The sequence below is a fragment of the Mesocricetus auratus genome, unplaced genomic scaffold, assembly GCF_017639785.1.
Source record: "Mesocricetus auratus isolate SY011 unplaced genomic scaffold, BCM_Maur_2.0 Super-Scaffold_100006, whole genome shotgun sequence".
Taxonomy (NCBI): domain Eukaryota; kingdom Metazoa; phylum Chordata; class Mammalia; order Rodentia; family Cricetidae; genus Mesocricetus; species Mesocricetus auratus.
In genome coordinates, this window is record NW_024429190.1 from 18,975,323 (window position 1) to 18,996,214 (window position 20,892).

Genomic DNA, 20,892 nt, shown 5'->3' on the forward strand with positions numbered 1-20,892 from the left:
ATCAAAATAGCAGAGTTGCTACTGTAGCTGGCTTTCCTCTGAGCACAGATTCAATTGAAGACAAAACAACAACAAAAACCAGGAGAACTCACAGAAAATACACAGTCAAGGACAGAGAGGAAAGAGGGGCAAAGCTAAAAACCAACAGATGTGCAAAACACCAAGAACTTGAACCTTAAGACAAAGTAAATGCCTTATATTGCTTCCATGTTTGAGTGTCCAGAAATTTGGAGTGCATACCCCATGCTTATAGACTCTGGCTCCATAACCACAGGTTCGGTCAGCCCTTTGGATCCACCTGGGTCATAAAATGTAAGGTGTCCTGAAGTGCCCACTTGGGTTGCACTGGACAGCAGTCTATGTATGATGGTAGTCTAAATGCCCCAAATATTTTAGATGAGATTTGGATGCTTAGATGATATGGTCATAGACTACCCCAGATAGTCTAATTGGTAGGCTAACCATACTTCAGTGTCTGGACACACACCCAAGAATATATGAGCAGCACAAATTGAACTACATGGGTTAAAAACAAATGATGACACCAAGATAAGTGGACAGTGTACTTAGGAGAAATTTGGAGAGGGTATATTATCAAAATAAATTGTATGAAATTTCAAAGAACTAACAAAAATGAAAAAGAACAGAAAATAAAGTCACACGTATTCAAAATGTTTTAAGTTTGTGATTTTCCTTGGGATGTATTCATAGCCATATGTGGCCTCTGGGGCTGTTAGGTTGTAAATACCTGGAAGTCCAAAGACTGCACAGGGGAGCCAGAGTCTGATCACCATTTATTTACTTTGAATTAGAAATCTAAGGTTTCATTTTCAGTGGTAGAGTCCCCTTAGTTTTCTTTGCTCCAGTACATGTTTCTGACATCCAAAATGAGGAATTAAAACAAAGAGTCCACTTTTTCCACCCTTACTCATACAGCACTTGAAGTTTTAGCCCAGCAGTAAGATAGGAGAACAAACAAATGAAATCAAGGAAAGGAAGAAGTAGAATCACGACTATTTGTTCTATGACACCCTGAGGACTCTACCAGAAAACTCTGATAAGCAGATTGATTACAAGCCAACATGAAATTTACCAGGTTTCCTATCTACTAGTATAAACATGTTTAGGGAAAAAACAAGGAAGACAGTTCCATTTATAGTATCTTAAAAATTGTTGAGAAATAAATCTAGCCAAAGAAACTGAAGTCACTAGAAGCTCCCACATACATAGGTTAGAAGAATTAATATTGTGAAAATGGCTATATTACCAAATCTGATCTACAGATTCCATGGAGTCTCTACAAGTGTTCCAATTATATTCAGGGAAATGGAAAAAACAATTCTTAAATTCATACAAATGCCCGGAAGACTCCAAATACCCTTGTAATTGTGAGCAAAAACAACAGTGTTGAGCAAAATCATACAATGTCCTGCTTCACCTTTTTATTGCTGTGGTAAAGCCTTGCCCAAAACAAACTTGAGGATTGTTGGTTTACAGGTTATAGTTTATCACTGAAAGAAGTTAAGGCAAGAACTCAAGGTAGGAAACAGAAGGTAGGAACTGAGTAAAGCAGAGGCCACGGAGGAGGCTTGATCTACATGGCTTGCCCAGCTTGCTTTTTGTATCACCCAGGACTACCTGCCCAGAGATCTAGTCCCTCTCATATCAATCATCAGATAATGCCCCAAAGACATACCTATAGGCCAATTAGATGGAGACAGTTGCTTAGCTGAGGTTCCCTCTTTCCAGCTGACAAAAGATAACCAGCACATTGTATATACATGTATGTATATAATATATATATATATATATATATTATGTGTATATTAAAATAGAAGCAGGGTTAGGTGAGGAAAAGGAAGAGACTTATGGAAATGGTGTCACTTCCTTGCCCTCAAGGCAGGATAAGGGTCATAGCAAAGAGATACTCAGTGGGAAAACTTCTGAGAGCAAAGAGAAACGTGACTCTATGACCAGTTAGGCTAGCGAATCCCTCAGTTTGGGATATGATGGTCCTTGTAATTATATCTCATTATCTCATTTCACAGTTAGTATGTGGGTTGAAACCCATTTTAGAAACATAAGGAATTTGATGTGTATAAATCATTAGCAGATTCTATACTACAAGCATGTGTAAGCTTTCCAGGGTATGCTATAGAGTTGTGTATTAACACAGGGATGTCTGCTTCTGAACTTGAAGTTCACCTGGTGTCCTCAAGAATGGGTTAGGGAAGCAAAGACTTGCTGTAAAAATGGAAGGGATTTTTAAATACTTTTTTTAATTTGATTTTTTTAAATTTCAAATAGCTTGTTTTACATGTCAATCCCAGTTCCCTCTCCCTCCCTTCCTCCCGCACCCCCCATCCCCCCATCCTCCCACCCTATTGCCAATTCCTTCCGCATAGGGGATATCTACAGTCTATCATTTCATTCAGGGTAGGGTCCAGGCACTTCCCTAAGAGTCCAGGCAGAGAGAGCAACCCTTTTTGTGTTATGGACACATGGTGTCTGTTAGTATTCGAGGGATAAACACTGATCCACTGCTCAGGACCCCATAGGTAGCCTAGGCCTCCTCATTGACTCTCACATTCAGGGGGTCTGGATCGGTCCCATGCTGGCCTCCCAGCTGTCGGTCTGGGGTCCAGGAGTTCTCCCCTGTTTGGATCAGCTGTCTCTTCTGGTTTTGCCAGCCCATTCTTTGCCAATTTGCTCTTCGCTCCTCTCTCTCTGTCGCTGGGTTCCTTGGGTTCTGTCCAGTATTTAACTGTGGGTGTTTGCCTCTGCTTCCATCAGTCACTGGATGAAGGCTCCAGGATGGTTATAGACATCAAGTTCACTATCAGGAATGGTCATTCGAGGTGGTCTCTACACTATTGCTTAGCTTGCCAATTGGTGTCATCCGTTTAGATCACTAGAGGTCACAATGGTGCCTGATCTGTCTTCTAACCTATGATTCCCTCTTACCCCTATCCTACCCCCCCAGTCGACCTATGGAAGGGATTTTGATGTAGGTCTTAGTTCAGAAATAATTAATACCCTTATGGTATCACAAGTGGTTTAAACAATTGAAAATATGCAGCCCAACAAAATCCCATTTCCTTGTCATCCCTGAGAACTCTTGCTGTCCTCTGGGAATGTGCCAGTGCTGCCAAGCAGCTAGAGAGATGCATTTTATCACAGACAGTTCTCCTACACTGTTCCTGGTCAAAATTAATATTTCATGAAGGGAAAACAGGCTTTACAACACATAATTTTTTTGCTTTCAAATATTTCTCATTTATTCCCAGAAGATAAAGTTTGTAGAAATATGAACCTCTACTTCTTTGAAAGTTTAAGAAACATCATTTTTAATGACAATGTACCTGATCAGATATAGGAAATAGCCAAAAGCAAACCTCAAGTTGCTTAGACAATGTTAGCAACTGCAAAGATGAGCATCCTAAACTGGGTCAAGGCTTAAGCATAAGGTCTGTGTAAAATACCTATGAGAGATGTCTGACACCTCTCCATAATCACTCCCAGCACAGAAAGATGGAGCTGAGGGAGAAATTGTACATGTATATTTGAAGCAAGAGAGGATAGAGTGACTGGGAGAGGGTGACAGGGAGAATGGAAGTGAGGAGAGGGAGAGACACATACATGCAACTTCAAGCAAACGTATTGAAACTAGGAATTCTCAGATGCAAACACATAAATTTGCCCACAATTCAGAATTTTGTGTAATTTTCTTCTATTTTCATATAAAAATTAGGAAGTCACAATTTGGAGATGCTCATATTCAGAGGAAAATGATTGCTGATTGGGTTTCTAATTCTAACCCTGGCCAGGGCAATCAGCTAAATTTAATTAAATATAGCATTTCATTTGATTGGATTTCCAATGAGTGGAGTTATTAAAAGTCAAATGGGTTATTATTATGGATTGTTTTGAGAATTCTGTGAGAATTCTCCTTTTTCTAGCTTTTCTGCTATTAAGCTTGAGAATACTTTTAAAAATGGTTTTGCAACTGTCTTGGTAACAAGTCACTTCACTCAAGCATCTCAAAGAAGCACAGGAGGACATCTATTTGTTCATTTGGAAAGACTTTGAGAAGGCCTCTAACACACGGATGCAATCCACAATTGGTTTGGAATTTGTCACTCTTGGGGCATCTTGATTTCAAAAGCCATTTTCTTTTCTGTGGTCTGATTGAGTAGGAAGAATCCCTACAGCAGTGACCCCTTGTCCCACTCTATTGTGTAGTAAGCACACTTCTTTGTTTTCTCCTCTTCTCATTCACTAATTTGTAATATGATTCCTTTTTCTGTCATTCCTTCTCCTTAATTTTCCTTTCCCTCCTATTCTCATCAAGCTTCTGTTTGCTTTTATTATTTAAGTTATTTTACTGTTCGGGAGAATTAAGCTGTAGCAAGCACACAAGTCTATCTATCTACCATCTCTATCATCCATCAATCCTTCTTTCTTTATCATCTACTTATGTATTATATATCATCTGTCAATAATTCTCTATCATCTATCTGTCTGTCTTACCATCTATTTGCTGTCTATAATCTGTGTATCTTTTTTCCCATCTATCTCTATTATTTATCAATCAGTTAACAATCATATACCTATCATTTTCATTTTGTTGGTAGACTATTGCATAGTATACTTGGTATAGTCTACCTACATTTTAATTAAATTGTTCCCTGTTTGTGTTCAAAGATTTATCCCATCTTATCCCCATTTTCATAAGGCTCTCATAAACCATGCCAGAATCCTACCAACCGGAGGTGAAACTGCTAGGTCTATATTAATTGGGAATGTCTCCAACTGTGACTTATTTTTCTATTAACTAATTAATTAATCAGTTCCCATGGTGATGCTAAAGACACATTTTTTTTGGAAAAGAAGAGAAGCTAAGATGCAAAGATTGCTGTTTGCACTCTATATGTTTCAGGCAGAACTTGGGAAGGAGACTCCTGCCCCAGTGGTAGCTAGCCATCAAAGATGAAAACCCTGCCACTTTTCAAAGTCATTTATTAAGCACCTGCTGTCTGCTTGTTGTTCTTCTGCATTATTGCTTCACAAGAAAAATCTTGTGACTTTTGCATGAAGCTTAAAATCCAAAAAAGAAAGAACAAAAGTGCAGGTAATCTCATCAGTAATGGACTAGGAATAATGCAGCTTATGATAATAATAGATGACAATAACAGTGCTATTTGCTGCATACCAGAAGTGCATATAAGACATTCTATTTAAGTAAGATTCCATTGTATGGCAGGAATCCAAATAACCCAGATTTTGCAATACTGAGCAATTCTGTCATTTTCCTTTTCAGTGAGAGTCCTCTGGAGTCATATTTGCCTTGTATACGAACTTTACAGTGTTGACGCGGATGAGCTCAGCCCTTCATCTGTGACTTGAAGTACATTTGAAACCCAGATTTGGAATTCGAATTCCTAAAGCATGATTAACTATTTTTTTAAATTCCTTCTTTGATTCAGGTTCACCTGCCTAACAAGATATAGGGGAATCTCTGAGTCCAGGGATGCTGAATTGTGCAACTTTAGTCTCAGTTTCCCTAACATGAGAAACTAGGACACAAGCGCTTGCCCTTCTTGGCTAATGGAGTTGTTGAGAAAACCAAGAGCTTGAACGTAATCTCCATGCCTTTCTGTGGCATATGTTAGGTAGGTATGCAAATGTCAGAGGAAGAGATTGAATATCTTGCTGTATCACACTACATTTTATTCCCTTGAGACAGGGTTTCCAATGAACCTGGAGCTGTGCTATTAGCTCGCAAGCCCCAGTGATTCCTTTGTCTTCAACTCCACAGGCTGAGGATTCAGACTGTTTTCTTTTTAACACAGGTTCTGTAATCTGAACTCAGGACTTCATGCCTTCACAGCAAGTATTCTTACCTACTGAGCCATCCCTCCAGCCCTGTGAGTAGGCTTTAGATTGTTGTGCATGCATAGTGAATGATAATTATTGACTCACATTTTTGTATCAATGAGGTAAGAATTCTGATGTTTCTTGAAGATGGCAAGGAAAGCATTCTAAAGGAAATCATAGGCTATATACTCAGTTTAGAAACTTTCAAGAGGGTCAGTACATCTGAGGAATTTCAAGACACCACTACATCTTTGACAGATGAATGATAAAAATAAATATGAATATGATGAGATTAGCTTTTTATAGAAGTCACCTTAAAATAGTGCCCTGCAGAAGCTTGGGCTCCACTGAAATCTATAGAACTTTTTTAGGTCAAAATTTTGAACAGGAGAAACAAAGGATTATCTAGAGCAGTGGGTCTCAACATTCCTAATGTTGTGACCCCCTTAATTTAGTTCCTCATGTTGTGCTGACCCCCAAACATAAAATTATTTTCATTGCTACTTCGTAACTGTAATTTTGCTATTGTTATGAACTGTAATGTAAATATTTGTTTTCCAATTGTTTTGGGTGAGCCTGGTGAAAGGATCATTTGAACTCCCCAAAGGGGTCGGGACATACTGGTTGAGAAACATTGATCTAGATATAAAATAAATTAATCAATAGCAATGTTCATTATTATTTCCCTCTGTGTTAATAATTACTAGACATCAGAAATGAATTCTTAAATATTGCATTTGCTTCTCACCACAAAGCCAAAAGGTAGGTACAACAAATCCATTGTATAAAAAACAAAGTTAGGTTTTGAGAGGTTAAATAACAAGCCTAAGAAGCAAGAGTCTTGATTGAAATCCAGACATTGCTTTCTCCAAAGGTGGGTGGTAGTGGAGTGGTGGAGTGGGAATTAGAGACAGAAATAGAGAGTGGGCTGGAGGAAGGAATGGAGAGATGTTCTGTGGGGAGTGCTCAGGGGTGGAGTCCATCAGGAGGTCCAGACCCTGCTTATGAGTGAGCAGGACCTTTAACACCTGTGGTCTCTAAGCATCTGCTAATTGTTGTGGGACAGATGGCTCCCAGTGCCTGTCAGGGCATTATTCCATCAGTAGCTCAGCAAACCCTCTCATACAATGGCAGTTTTGATGCTGTGCCCACCTAGTGACTTCTGAGCAGTAGCACGGTTTCCTGTAAGGACAACTTCTGGGAATAAACACTCTACCAATCTGAAACCACAGCTCTGCATATGTGAGCATCACAGGTGGCTGTACAAGCCACAGTGCTGGCTTGAGGCTCCATCAGTGCTGAGTGTCCTAGTCCTGTGGGAAGTGACTCTGTGGCTCTCAGAGCTGATGAAAAGATGCCAGTCACTAGGGTGTCCATGGTAGTTCATGCTCTCAGAGATAGCTATGGGCTAGGAGCTAGCTTTAACTTCATCCAAAAGTAAATTCATCAGAGGTAGCAGACCAATCACAAGCAAATGGTATTGAAATTTCACCTTCATGCTGAGCTCAGCTCATAGGCCATGGAGACACAGTGGAATACCATTTCTGTGTTCAGGCATTTGGAAAGCAAGATTCTGATGCCCATTGCCAATAACATTTAAAACATACACTTTGCAAATACTAGTGGCCTGTATCTAAGAATTTGTTTTAAATAAAAAGCTATATATGTGTGTGTGCTAGTATATGTGCACAGGCCAGCCACTGTTGGGAGCTAATTCTCTAATTTCACTATGTCGGCCCCAGGGATCAAACTCAGGTCTTCAGATTTGATGGTAAGTACCTTTACCTGCTGAATATCCTCTTGGGTCCTGTGTCTGGGAATTCCAAAAGCAATTGCTTAGCTAGACAAAAAGTGATAACAGGGATCCACCACCTTAATAGATGTGAAGAAAAAGGTGTTTTTTCATAGAGATAATACATAGAACCATGGATATGGTAAATAATGCGTTGTGTGTTTCACAGTCACCAACAGAGGGAATATCAGTTGCTCTTGCCACAAAAACAAGGACTAGGGGTGGTTTTAATTATTCAACATTGTTTTTTATTAAATGTTCTATCTCCGTGTGTATGCAGACCTCAAAGGCTGTTTTTATATGTCTTCTTCAATTGCCTTTCCCTTTTTTTTGAGATAAGGTCTCTCACTGATCCTGGAGCTCATAGATGCAGATAGGTCAGTGACCAACAGGCCCTGGAGATCCTCCCGTCTATGCCTCTCTGGCACTGATATTTCATGCATGCTCTGCCACGTCTGACTTGTCTTCTGCCATTACATGGGTGCTAGAGGTCTGTTCCTCACACTTGTGTGGCAAACACACACTAAGCCACCACCCCTGCCAGCCCATCCACATTGTATTCATGAATCACAGTGTTCCTTTATACCACACAAATATACAAAACTATATTTTTAATTAAAAAGTTAAAACAAATGGTAAAGTTATGGCTGACTATGTCCCTGGGTACAGCCAGCAGGGCCTCTATACTAGGTACAAGACAGGAACCTGGAACTTGGTTGCACCTGGGTATCATCTGTGACTCATGTGTGAAACGGACAATACGTGAAACATGTCACACCTTTGGAGCTTTCTTAAGTGAAGTAGGACAAGTGCACCCAATAACACACAAGGACTAGGGAGTGGTCATTGTTTGAAGTAGAGCATGTCCTCACATGGCCATATAGATTGCTGAGATTTGGAAGCCATGATTAGAATTAACCAGAACAGGCCTGAGGATTTGGCTTAGCATTCAGGAGTCCCAGAGTTTGATCCCTAGCACCACATAAAACAGTGTGTGATGCTTGCCTGTGATCTCAGCACTTGGAAATGAAGACTGGAGGGTCAGAAGTTCAATGTCATTCTTGGTTGTTTTGTAAATTGGAAGCTACCATACACTACATCATCTCTCTGTTTGATAATTTAATACCTTGGATGCATATTCTCTCTCTTGCTGGGATGGTGGGCATGGCTGAGTGAATGCCAGCAGAGCTCCACTGTGATAGAACTTGGCAGATGATGTGGTGGAGGGTGTGACTGTTTTATGTATGTAGCAAGATTCTGAATAGACTACTTCCAGTTCACACTCTATTATCCTGTCTTTGATCTTGGGCGTGGTTTCCATTAACAATAACATACTTGCTGGGCATCTAGTCTCTTCTTTGTCATACACCATGGCTAAGTTTGCTCTTGACCTCATGGCAACCTACCAAGTATGAAAATGACAAACCAACAGAAGGCTAATTCACTTACCCAAAAGTACTTCAACACAAGCTAGAGTCATGCCTAGTTTGGGGGCAGGGGAATCTTAAAGCCTTTTCACTTTCTAGTTTACTTTACTGTTCACCGAAATAAACTTCAGTATTTCAGTTCCAATATCTTTTGCTATTGTAATATTCACCCTTCAAACTTCATTAATTTGTTAAGATCACTAAATGAGAACACATGTACCCAAAGGCTCCATACCAGGCTACGGAATTTTGGTATATTATTATTCTCTAATGAGATTATTAAAATGAAATATTTGTACATTAATACACATTAATAAATTCCACAGTAGTTGTGGAATGTTTATGAATGGAATTACATCTGATTTAGAAGTTAAGAAAGGGGGGTGGAAGAGAAAAAAGGAAATGTTTACTGCATAAGCACTAATAATTATGATTATGTACCAAGTGTCAAGACAAAATAATTGTCAATCTGTGTCATTGTTGAGTTGTCCTATGATAAAGATAGAGAACTGGGTGGGAGAGATGTCTGACCAACCGTAATCCTAGTACTTGTAGGGTGAGATGAGATCAGAGACAAGAGACTCTTTAAAAAGTGCTAGGACAGCTAGGAATGCATAGTAACAACCAACAACCAAGACACTGCCTCAAGCAAAGAGGAACATGAGGACCAAAAGACTCGTTTGTCTTCTAACCTCCACATAAATGTGCGCGAGCACGCGCGCGAACACACGCACGCGCACGAGAAAGAGACAGAGACAGAGACAGAGACAGAGAGAGGGGAGAGTCCTTAAGAATTTAAGATTGGAGGGTCAGAGATAAAAGAACATACCCAGTCTAAATGACAGAGTTAGGACTCTGACCCACTTAATCAGCACCAAATCTACAGTGTTTCCTAGGCAACACTGGACTCAACCAAAGCAAACCAGAAATGGGTTCCCCCAAATTTTATACCAGAGCTGTCTAGACAGAACTGAAAGTGATAGCCATTGCCTTTTCAATGGCCTTGTTTGTCGAGTCATCTGAGAGGGTATATTTGGGGAGGGGGGGAACAGACATCTGGTCTCAGAGAAGCCTCCAGGAGTGGATTCAAGGACACAGTCTATAAAGCTACAAACATGTACTGCTCATGTTCTACAAAAGCCTCTTGGGTGAAAATCAGTTTAAGTTTGAATTCTGTTTATTGAATTCCTTGCTGTGTGAACAGCCATGACCATGCTCCTTGGACCACACAAGCTTCCATCTGTGAACACAGGGAACAAGATCCTTAAGACCCAAGACTGGGTGTGGGAGTTAAGAGAGTTAGTGCAGGAAGCATGGCTGGCAGGAGCCTGCATTAAATCAATGCACTTTCCCTTCGTGCCTCTCTAGGGTGCATGTTATGTGAGGCCTCTGGGAGGATTTCTAAATGTGCTGGCCTCCAATTAGCCAGAGCCACCATTGTCTTCATGGTGCTTGAAATGACCATTCCCTGTAGTTTGCCTGAGCCTTGGAAATAATATGACACCATTACAAAGGGAAAGGGGACTGTGGTAAAATTTAGATAAAGAGGATTGGTTAAGTGACACTCATAAAAACCATAAAGTTAAGTATCAATTCTAGTCATATTTATCTTCTTAAACCAGTGACTACACTTTGATGGTAATTCTTTTTTTCTTTCTCATTGTAGTTTGTTGTCACTACCTTCTGAGTAAAACCTGCAGGAGATGCCTCCAGGCACCATTGGAAAGTAAGCATTTTATCCCTGCTTTATCTAACTCAGGCTCCTGTCTTGGGAAAGGAGGGTATCTCCTTTATCCTAAGCCCACATCTTACACAACAAAGCCAAAAGAAAACCATATTAACTTAGAAAATACAAATATATAATATATATTTCCTCAGGTCTGAAGGAACTAGCTAGCTTTGCCTTTGAGTGGCTCCCACTGCTGAGGCTGTCTTTCTATGTGCTGCTCCAATGGAGGCTATAAAAGCTTCCCTGTCTCTTGACTTCAGCAAGAGGGGGTTTCTAGCTCCAGAATAGACTGAAAACCCTTAGTCTTACGTTTTTTATGGGCAGACATCTGGAGTCCTTTCCTAGTAGAGTTAAGTGGTCTTCAAAGCTGGACTGAAGGAAATGGTCCCATTTTCTCATTTGATGGGTTGTGAAAGATCCAGGCTTTCATGTCAGGAAAACCTTTCCTTTAACTGTGAAGCTCTTTCTAATGCCACTGTGACAGTGAGGACCATGAGACACATGCTAGGAGAGGGCTGTCCCCTTTGGTTTACCTGCTCAGCTTGTGTTCAGTCAAGGGCTCAGCGTTGAGATGGCTGGATCCTGGAAGGGGAGTCCATGGTTGCATCCTGGAGAACTCAGGACCAGGTAACATGGAAGATAGGGCTTGAATATGTTCCGTCTGCTCAGCGGAGTCCTTCAGCAGAGACCTCTGTATATGTACTTGTTAGTTTTAGTTTCCTAAGAAATGTAGCCACAGAGCTGGGCAGTCTGGTTCCGTGGCAGGTCAGACTTCCTCTTTATGTAGCGCTAGCCTTGAAGGTGTGGAGGCTGAGGTCCCACCTCTCCAAGCTGACCTTAAGTCATACAGCTGACCTTAAGTCATACAGATTCTTTTGTAGCCCTTCACAAGAATCAGAATAGAAAGGGGAACACTCGTCCATTGCTGGTGGGAGTGCAAACTCGTACAGCCACTTTGGAAATCAGTATAGAGATTCTTCAGGAAAATGAGAATCATTCTACCACACGACCCAGCAATTCCACTCTTAGGCATAAACCCAAAAGATGCCCATTCATACAACAAGGATGTCTGTTCCACTATGCTCATAGTAGCATTATTTGTAATAGCTAGACCCTGGAAGCAACCTAGATGTCCCACAACTGAAGAGTGGATAGAGAAAATGTGGTACATTTACACACTCAGTGGAAGAAAAAAAAATGAAATCTTGAAATTTTCAGGCAAATGGACAGCACTAGAAGAAACCATCCTGAGTGAGGTAACCCAGACACAAAAAGACAAACATGGTATGTACTCATATATGAATTTTAGACATGGATGGGGGGGGGTTAGCCTACAATCCCAGTGCCAGTGAGTCTGGGAAACAGGGAAGTTCCCAAGAGATATGCATTATACCCCAGAGAAGTGGAAAGAGGCAAGATCTCCTGAGCAGATTGAGAACATGGGGGGAGAGGAGAGGGAACCAGGAAAAAGAGAGGGGATAAGAGGAGGATAGAAGAAGACATGGGGGAGCAGGAAGGTTGAGTCGGGGTAAGAATAGAGGAGACCAGGATGAGAGATACCATAATAGTTGGAGTCATTATAGGCTTGAGGAGAGAGCTGACACCAGTGAGATTTCCAGAGATCTACAAGGATAACACCAAATGGAAAACTAGGTAATAGCAGAGAGACTACATTAAAGCAATTCATTCACTTAATCAATGAGCCTTTATTACACCTAGAGCTTAAAACAAGGTCTGTTTCATGGATTCACCATCATGTGGGTCATGTCAGTCAGTCGATTAGTTTGGTTTCTACCTATATAAGTCTACTAGAATTTGTCCACCAGAGTCCTACATACTGTAGTGGCTTAAATGGTAGAAATGCATTGTCTCCCATTTCTGGATGCTGGAAGTTCAAAATCAAGGCATCTTTGCTTTCTTCATGGGCTTGTTGAGGAGGAGATGCGTACCTGTCAATCTTCTAAACTTGTGGATGGAGGTCTTTCTTTTCACATAGTAGCCTCTATGCATCTGCTCAAAATTCCCCTTCTTAAAGAAACCAGTCCATCCGGGTCAGGATTTATACTATTACTTCATTTTAAACATAGGTCTGTAAAAACCTTCTCACCATATAGGTCATGTTTTGACATCCTGGGGGTTAGGACTATTGATCTGTACTGATTGTTGTTGAGTACCTGGATGATCAAAGGTGGCCACATTCATGCATTTGCTAAATTTGCTCAGTACCCCAGTTGCCAACACTGTCCATTGTCACTCTGTAGGCCGTCCAAGGCTCATCTTCCTGAGGTTTGAGGTTCTTAGAGTGCAAGGGAGAGGAAGCCTCAAAAACATGCCTTTCTTCAGTCTGTGTTCTCATTCTGTTTGTTAAGGTCTTATTGGTAAGGCAAGACTCTGGTCTGTTACACCAGAATGAGTATGGAGATACTTCCTCAAGAAGCAGATGTTTAAAAGTAAACTACAACAAAAAAGCTCATGTTCGTCTTTAGTTCTCAGGACATTGAGAAGCCAAGGCCAACAAAAAAGCCCTGCGTTTTACTAAGGAAGAATTAAACATTGTTGGAAAGAGTGAGAAGGTGGTTATATGTGATGTTTATTATTTTTTTAAATGGAGAAACAATTCATCCATTATCTAGTAAATATTTATCAGGGCTGCATTCGCAACACTTTGGGGTTGGATAGAAAGCTGGATCAGAAGTTCAAGATCATTTTTACAATGTGAGTTTGAGCCACATTGGCCTATATGAAACCCTGTCTCAAAAACAAGAGAACAATATGACCAAGTGTAGTGTTAGATGCTGAAACAAAATTGGGTTAAAGACACATATTCTCTTTATCCCTCATAGTTAACTTTTCAGAGGGGGCAAAAATGAACAGATTTTACAAACATAGAACTACTTATTTCAATCAATGCAGTGAGTTGGGCCTGATTCATCAGTGATTAGTCCCCCTCTGCCTATTTGGGCTAGGTGTAGAGACCCAGAGGTAAAAGAGAAAAATGATTGATGCTTCATGGGGATAGTAGGCCAGAGAGGTATAAAATGAGCAACAGACTAGTTATCACACATTGACTCATAAACTACTTCCATTGGAGAGGTGATGATGAAAGCTGAGGTCTCCATGATGAGTGTGAATTTGCTAGATCAAATGAGGGGAAAGAAGAGAAATGAAGGATGGAAGGAAGGAGAGAGAGAGAGAAGAAAGAAAGGCAGGGAAGCAGGGATAGTGTGAAGAAAAACATTTGAAGTTAGAGAGTTGTATATCTAAAGGCCAGGAGGATAAATAACCCAACAAGCTGCTGGAATACAGAAGGAACATGGAGGTGGTAACGTGGAAACAGCTAGAACCAGGCCACACTCACTTGTCTGAGGACCATAGTTTTCTTTGATGCTGTCTCTCACACTGTACATCTTGACACTTCTCCTGAATCCCTTCAATTTGATGTCAGTTGATTAATTTTATGCTAATTGTCACGTGAGTTCTTGCCTCCTGACCTCCATGCTCCCTTCTAACCTACATGGTCTATTAGGTCCACAAGCTGTATGTTCTCAAAGTGGGTTCAGGAAAATTCACTAGAGGCTGGTTTTGGACATGCAGGTTCTGAATTGCTGTATTGCTGAGGGCATGCTTAGCTTTGAAAGGAGTATAATCCTTTTGTATTTTATAAGAAGCCTGGACAAACCCTCATATCAAGACCTTTCTCTAGAGAGAAAGGAGGAGCGGATGGAGTGGGGGAGGGGGACAGGTATAGTGGGGATGGGGTGGGAAGAGTGGAGGGAGAGGAAAATGTGGTCAGGATATAATGTATGACAGAATTAAAAACAAAAACAAACCAAAGGAGTGTGGACGATGGCATGCAGTTGGAGGTGTGGCTGTGATGATTGAATTGGTGACTGCAGATTCCATAACTGTGCCTGTGGTTTTCCCTTGAAGTCATGAAAAGCTGGGGACTACCATACCATTCAGATGACTGATGGACAGATAGTAGGCCCCATCTGTGGACAAAGGATGTGTGGTACAGCAGCGCTACATGTGGAATGAAGGAGGGCTCCGTGTTATTGCTTTAGCTAGGGAGTTGGTTGCATTTTCACTGCTTTCTAGATAATTCACTCAAAGCACAACACCTTAAAAAAACAGGGCTGTAATTCCAGGGATATGGGGATAAAGGGCTCCTTTTTAGCTGGTTGGGAGGCTGGAGTGAAAGGCTGGGTCACTTTGGAGTCACACTCACTAGTTCAAATTCTACACAGTCCCACTTACTGAATGAACTCAGGCAAGTTTCTAAGCTTAACTTTCTCCCCCTCCCCATCTCTTAAGACAGAGTGTGATGCTATGAGCATAGCACCACAAGGCATGAAACTATAAACTGACTTCAGATTTGTCAACCATCTAGAGAATCCATCAAAGAGGATGACTTTCTGCCCCCCCCTAAATTTTACTATGAATCTAGTGTCCATGAAAACTGACATCCAAATGTAGATTTACAAATAATTTTAACCTTTTAAAGTTTTGCAGACTTACAAGAAGGGGAAATAAATCTAGAGCTGTGATGTAGACTGTAGAATATCTCTCTGGACTCTGCATCTCTAGAAACAGATTACCCATGTGTAAGTACTCTGGGCAGAGGGAAGCTAGATTCTACATTCGGTTCCTGTCTACACAATGCGGCGCTGTGCTAGGGAGAGAGAAATGGCAGAAAACTGTCCAACCTTTCACTTTCTCCCCAATGGGGCTTACTGTTAGTTTTGTTTTGCGATTTTCTTTCTTCTTTTTTTCTGGGAGAAGATGAGTTTAAGTGGTAAAAGAAACAGCCAGTTCTGAGCAAACACTCAGACACCTCTTGGTATTCAGTTTTCTGCTTGCAGCTGCTGCTGCCTGCCCATCCAGGCTCCCGTCAGACAGCTGGTCTCTGGCCGCTGTCAAAGGCTGCACTTGCATAATGCATCTTACACACACTCACACCCCACAAATTTGAGACAGTCCTCTATACCTTCAGGGGAGAGGGTCTGTGCTTACTTGATGGGCTTGTTTTTGTGAGTGCTGTCTCCTGCAGTGGATCAAAATCCACGTATTTTAAAACAAATTATACGAGAAGTCCTGTGTGGAACCTGGGTTAATTAGTACTAGCTTTCCTGATTTATTACAGTTTAGCATCTGCTCATTACTGGTGCTTCAGGCAGTTGGACACAGGGCGCAAGTCAGAGAGGGGCTCAACTCTCTCTAATTGTGTTCGCTTCTTATCTTCTATCCTGGGTTCCCAGGATGCACATCGTGAACACTCAGCTCACCACAATTAGCTATACTCTCTTTCATATCACAGTTGTATCCTCCAAATAGGGCATTTGAGTTTGTGCTTAAGCTTAAGTGTTGTCCTCTGCTGGATTTCAGATGTGCTCAACTTCAGCTGGCTCTGAGACACCACTGTGTACTTTTGACGACTGCTCAGTAGTTACTAGGAGAAAAGCTCAAATTCAAACAAACATTGTCTCTTGGGGATACTCTACGTCCCACACATATTCAGGGATTTCTAGTTGTTGGCTCTGCTACCCTGGTCAGGCATCCTACAGAAAGAAGAATCCATACACAGAACATAAAAGCTCAGTGCAGGATCTGCAGGCCCCAGGCAGGGCAGTTCAGGGTACAAAGTGATGTCTGAAATGTTTTCTAGAGTGGCTATGTTGTGCCCATATTTAAGTCCTTTGGAGCTGCCAGGGGTAGAGATGATAACAAGCAAGACAGAGAACTTCACTAAAACCTTGCCTCACACCATGTTCACAAGTTCACTGCTGAACTTACAGCAAGCTTCCCCAGAATGGTCTCATGGGTCAGTGTCAAGACTTCAGTTGAGTCAATAATTGCTCTAAGCACTTCACATAGATTCATGATATAATCAGTGTATCTAGATTGGCACTGTTATATCTCTACTACAAATTTAAGGAAGCAGACTCAACAGTTGCAAGTTCTCACAACTGAGTGACAGATTCATTTAACTTTAAGGTCTGGAGTGAGGACTGAAAGACATAGGTACTTCTGTTCTGTTAAACAGCATGGGCACAGGCTATTGCTGAATCTTGTGAAATGCCAGAGGCAAACAAGTGCTAAATATACATCATGGTGCAAGAGGTTGGTCAGGACATGGGCAGTGGGGGATTTAGCTAAGATGATTTGAGTTTGAATCTGGGCAGAGGTGGCATGAGATTTGGGAACAAACAAGAACCCAATCAGAGCTTATTCTAGAAGGAAGAGATTGCTAAGCAAAGGGAACATCAGGAGATGTTCCCAATCTTTGAGTGTATGCATGGTTGATTTCAAAACCCTGGTTGATGACTATCTTTACTTACCCACCTCAGATGCCATTACAATAAACCACCAGTTATTGAACTAAATTGATTAGAGTTGAAATTTGTTGTTTTTCATTCATGAGAATACAGAGAATTAGTAAGGTTGAGTGAATGACCTCAGAGTCAACTGGAAAAGAGCTTCAACAGATGCCGGGACCTTGACCCAAATCTCTTCTTGGCATAGCGATGTCTCTTAATGCTACACGGTAAAGGCACCAGAACTAGCTATCTTTCTTGAGCAGAGTCTTGTTTAGACAAATCTGGCTGGGGATGTGACATCATCCCCAAGAAAAAAATTCTGCTATGGGTTGTTTGCCAAACATTTTTCCCTGAGGTTAAAAACACTGTAGTATTTTTAAACTATGCAGTCAAAAATCACTCCCTCTGCATGCAGGGACCCGGTTCTTGCCAAGATTGCTAAATTGGCAGGGCAAAGGGCCCCACACCATCTGTCCTCACATTGGTTGAATTCAGGTCTTGAAGAAGAGTTGGATTAAGAAAAAGGAAAATAGCACAGAATGTTGCTGAGGAATCCCATGATAGGCTCTTAGGGTTAGCACTTGCAGTGAACAGGCTGTGGGTGGGATGGAGACAAACTCAGAATAGAGAAGGAGAAGAAGGAGGCTGAATTGAATACCCAGGATGAACCTGGACCTGTGGTATTACAGAGGGACAGGATGTCCTCACCTCTTCCTCCTCCACTTCCTCCTCCTCCTCTTCTTTCTTCCTTCCTTCCTTCTTTCCTTCCTCCCTCCCTCCCTTCTTTCCTCCCTCCCCTCCCTCCCTTTCTTTCTTTCTTTCTTTCTTTCTTTCTTTCTTTCTTTCTTTCTTTCTTTCTTTCTTTCTTTCAACTTTCTTCTACTCCTGTATAAAGCAGAAAGAAACCTCAGGTACTTTCCTGTCTTTAAAGTGGTCAGGAACTTTAATAGCTGGTATGAATAGAGCCATAACATTTTCTGATCTCTCTCCTGCACCATGCTTTGTTTTATTTGCATTTTAGGCTACTACACACCCACACCATCAGTATAATTTTCAAGACTCAAAGACACTCATTAATGAATCTCATCTGGACCCTGGAGCAGGTAGGGCATTGAGCAAGGATGGGCTCTGATTTTCAAGTATCAGAACACTTGTCCTGGTCCCCATTTTTCCATCTTAGAATGGAGGAATGTGGTTCCATGGCTACTGATCTCATGTACATACTGGTGCAGCCATTATAGAATCAGTGTGGAAGTTTCAAATAAAAAGCCCAGTGCCTGGGGTTGAAGAGATGTTGCTTTTACAGAGGATGTGGATTCAGTCCCCAGCATCTACATATTGATTTACAACTGTCTGTAACTCCAGTTCCAGATGATCTGATGCTTTTGGTCTCTGTTGTCACACGGACACAGGTGGAGCTCATGCAGACACTTGCAGATAAGTGAAAAAGTCTTAATAAATATCAGGGCCAGGCATGGGTAACACTTTTAGAGTTGTCATTGGTCAGGAAGATTCTATAACAACCATTGCTCTTGGTTACCGTCTTAAACTTGATGGAAAGACCCTACTGGTGAAGACTACATGTTTGAGTCAAGACATGGAGAAATCAAGCTGTACTGTCTTAAAAGTTTCATCCCTGTTGCTTATCTTTTATAATACTGAAAGAATATAGTTATAGTACTGGGGAAAAGTACTTAGAAGTCTTATCCTTTTACAAATCCTGTGAGCTACAATAATGACTGTCCTGGAAAGATATGGATACTGGTATAGTAGTGGCACAGATGTTATAGAAGTGACTGACCACTTTCTCATCATATTTAAAGCTGCTCTACTCATGCCTGGCACTGTTAACTGGGCCAAAAACCTGTGACGCAGTAAGTTATAGGTCCTAGGGGAGAATGCAATATGGTTATTCTGCTAAATTGATAAAGTAGCAAACTGCCCCCCTCACCAAATCCTTATCTTTATACTTATAGATCAGTGTATCTCAATTGTCAACCATCATCAGAAAAGCTTTATTTTTTATTTTATTTTATGTTTTACACAACAAATGGGGATTAGTATAGAAATACATCCACAGCTGGTCAACATTTAGATAAGAGACAGTGATGTACTTAGCTCTAAATGGGGCATCTATATGGCATCCCTTCCCACCAAGGTTCAGGGGTCATCATGGAAGGACAGGAGAACCTTATAAGAGTCAGGGGTAGTGAACAGCTATAGAGAACATTATTTGATGGACATGAGAGAGCCCTCACATGTAGGAACTCAGAGCAGCTGTGACTGCATGCACAAGACCTGCACAAGACAAAACTGGTCAAAATCCCAGAATGAATGACAGTGGTAGTGTTGGGTAATGGCGTCCCACCTATGGTTAGGAAGCTATTGGCAGTTGATGGATGCCAGGGGAGGGAAAGTCAACTTTCTTCAGGGACACAACCCTGAAAGAAAACTCATGCTCCATTAGATGGTCCCACATCAATGCATATGTAGTCAGCAATAAGTGTACTTAGAGAGTTTAAAGAAAAGAGCAAGAACATGAGGTTTTGAAGGAAAAATGGTGTGGAGAATAGAGAAATATTTAAGGGGAAGGAATGAAAGTAGATTTTTATCAAAACTCATTATACATACATGCAAAACTCTCAATAGAAGGTTAGATGTAGCATAATAATGCACTAAGAAATTCCAGTGACTTACCTATGTCATTCCTGGGTACATACCCAAAGAACTTTATATTCTCTCCTATATTTGCACATTGATGTTTATAGCTTCACAATACATAATAGGCAGGAAATGTAATTAGCTTAGATGTCCATCAGCAGATGAGGGGATGATGGAAATGAGATATATATACACAATGGGATTTTATTCAGCTATAAAGAGAAATTAAATTCTGAAATTTGTAGGAGAATGGATATATCTGCAAACTATTATATTAAGCAAGATAATACAGACTCAGAAAGACAAATATTGAATGTTTTCTCTCATATGTGGATTCTCTCTCTCTCTCTCTGTATGTGTGTGTGTGTTGTATATACAAGTATATATATATATGTGTGTGGAGGGTAGAGGAAAATATTGGCTGTCTTTCTGGATTGTTCTTTACTTTATTCTTTTGAGACAGTCTCTTACTGAACCTGGAGCTTTTTATTCCACTAGACTGTCTGCCAATGAGTTGATGAGCTCCAGGAGGCATTCAGTCTTTTTCTCCTTCCCTGATCAGTGCTGGAATCACAGAGGTATGCTGACATACATGGCTTTTCCTTGGGTTCTGAATTCAGATCCTTATGACAGAAGGCATTTTTATGACCAAGCCCTCTCCCTGGCCCTAGGGGCAAATACATGTGTGTGTGTGTGTGTGTGTGTGTGTGTGTGTGTGTGTGTGTGTGTGTGTGGTGTAGTGTGTCTTACTATGAATGTAGGTCATGAAACTAAAAAGGGTATCACAAGAAGGGAAAGGTGGTCTTGAGAGTGAAGGAAGAGTAATTGATTTCATGTGATGTGAAGCTGGAAAGAAGCCTCCTGCGGTACTAGAGTAAGATGGGGTAGGGGAATAGAGGCAAAAACCGAGAGGAAGATGATTTATAATTCACCAAACAAAATTTTTGAAAATGTAATGAAGCCAAATTTTTAATGCTCATTAAAAATAAAAATTAAAAATTAAAAATTCCACAGATAGTTCATCAAATAGAATACAAAGGGAAACTTGGGTCCTAAGGAAAGATTTTTTTTTAAATTAAAGAGTGGAAA

At 40.9% G+C, this 20,892-nt stretch overlaps 1 protein-coding gene and 1 long non-coding RNA gene across 2 annotated transcripts in view; one reads left to right on the forward strand and one right to left on the reverse strand.

Moving 5' to 3' along the window:
* Clnk (cytokine dependent hematopoietic cell linker) overlaps positions 1–11,548 on the reverse strand; it is a 167,633-nt gene extending 156,085 nt beyond the window's left edge. Inside the window, exon 1 of the mRNA XM_040747021.1 lies at positions 11,359–11,548. The gene's annotated coding sequence lies outside the window, so the exon portion shown is untranslated. The remainder of the gene's footprint in view (positions 1–11,358) is intronic.
* LOC121140802 overlaps positions 10,661–20,892 on the forward strand; it is a 95,317-nt gene continuing 85,085 nt past the window's right edge. The window contains exon 1 of the long non-coding RNA XR_005877721.1: positions 10,661–10,822. This is a non-coding gene — a long non-coding RNA (uncharacterized LOC121140802). The remainder of the gene's footprint in view (positions 10,823–20,892) is intronic.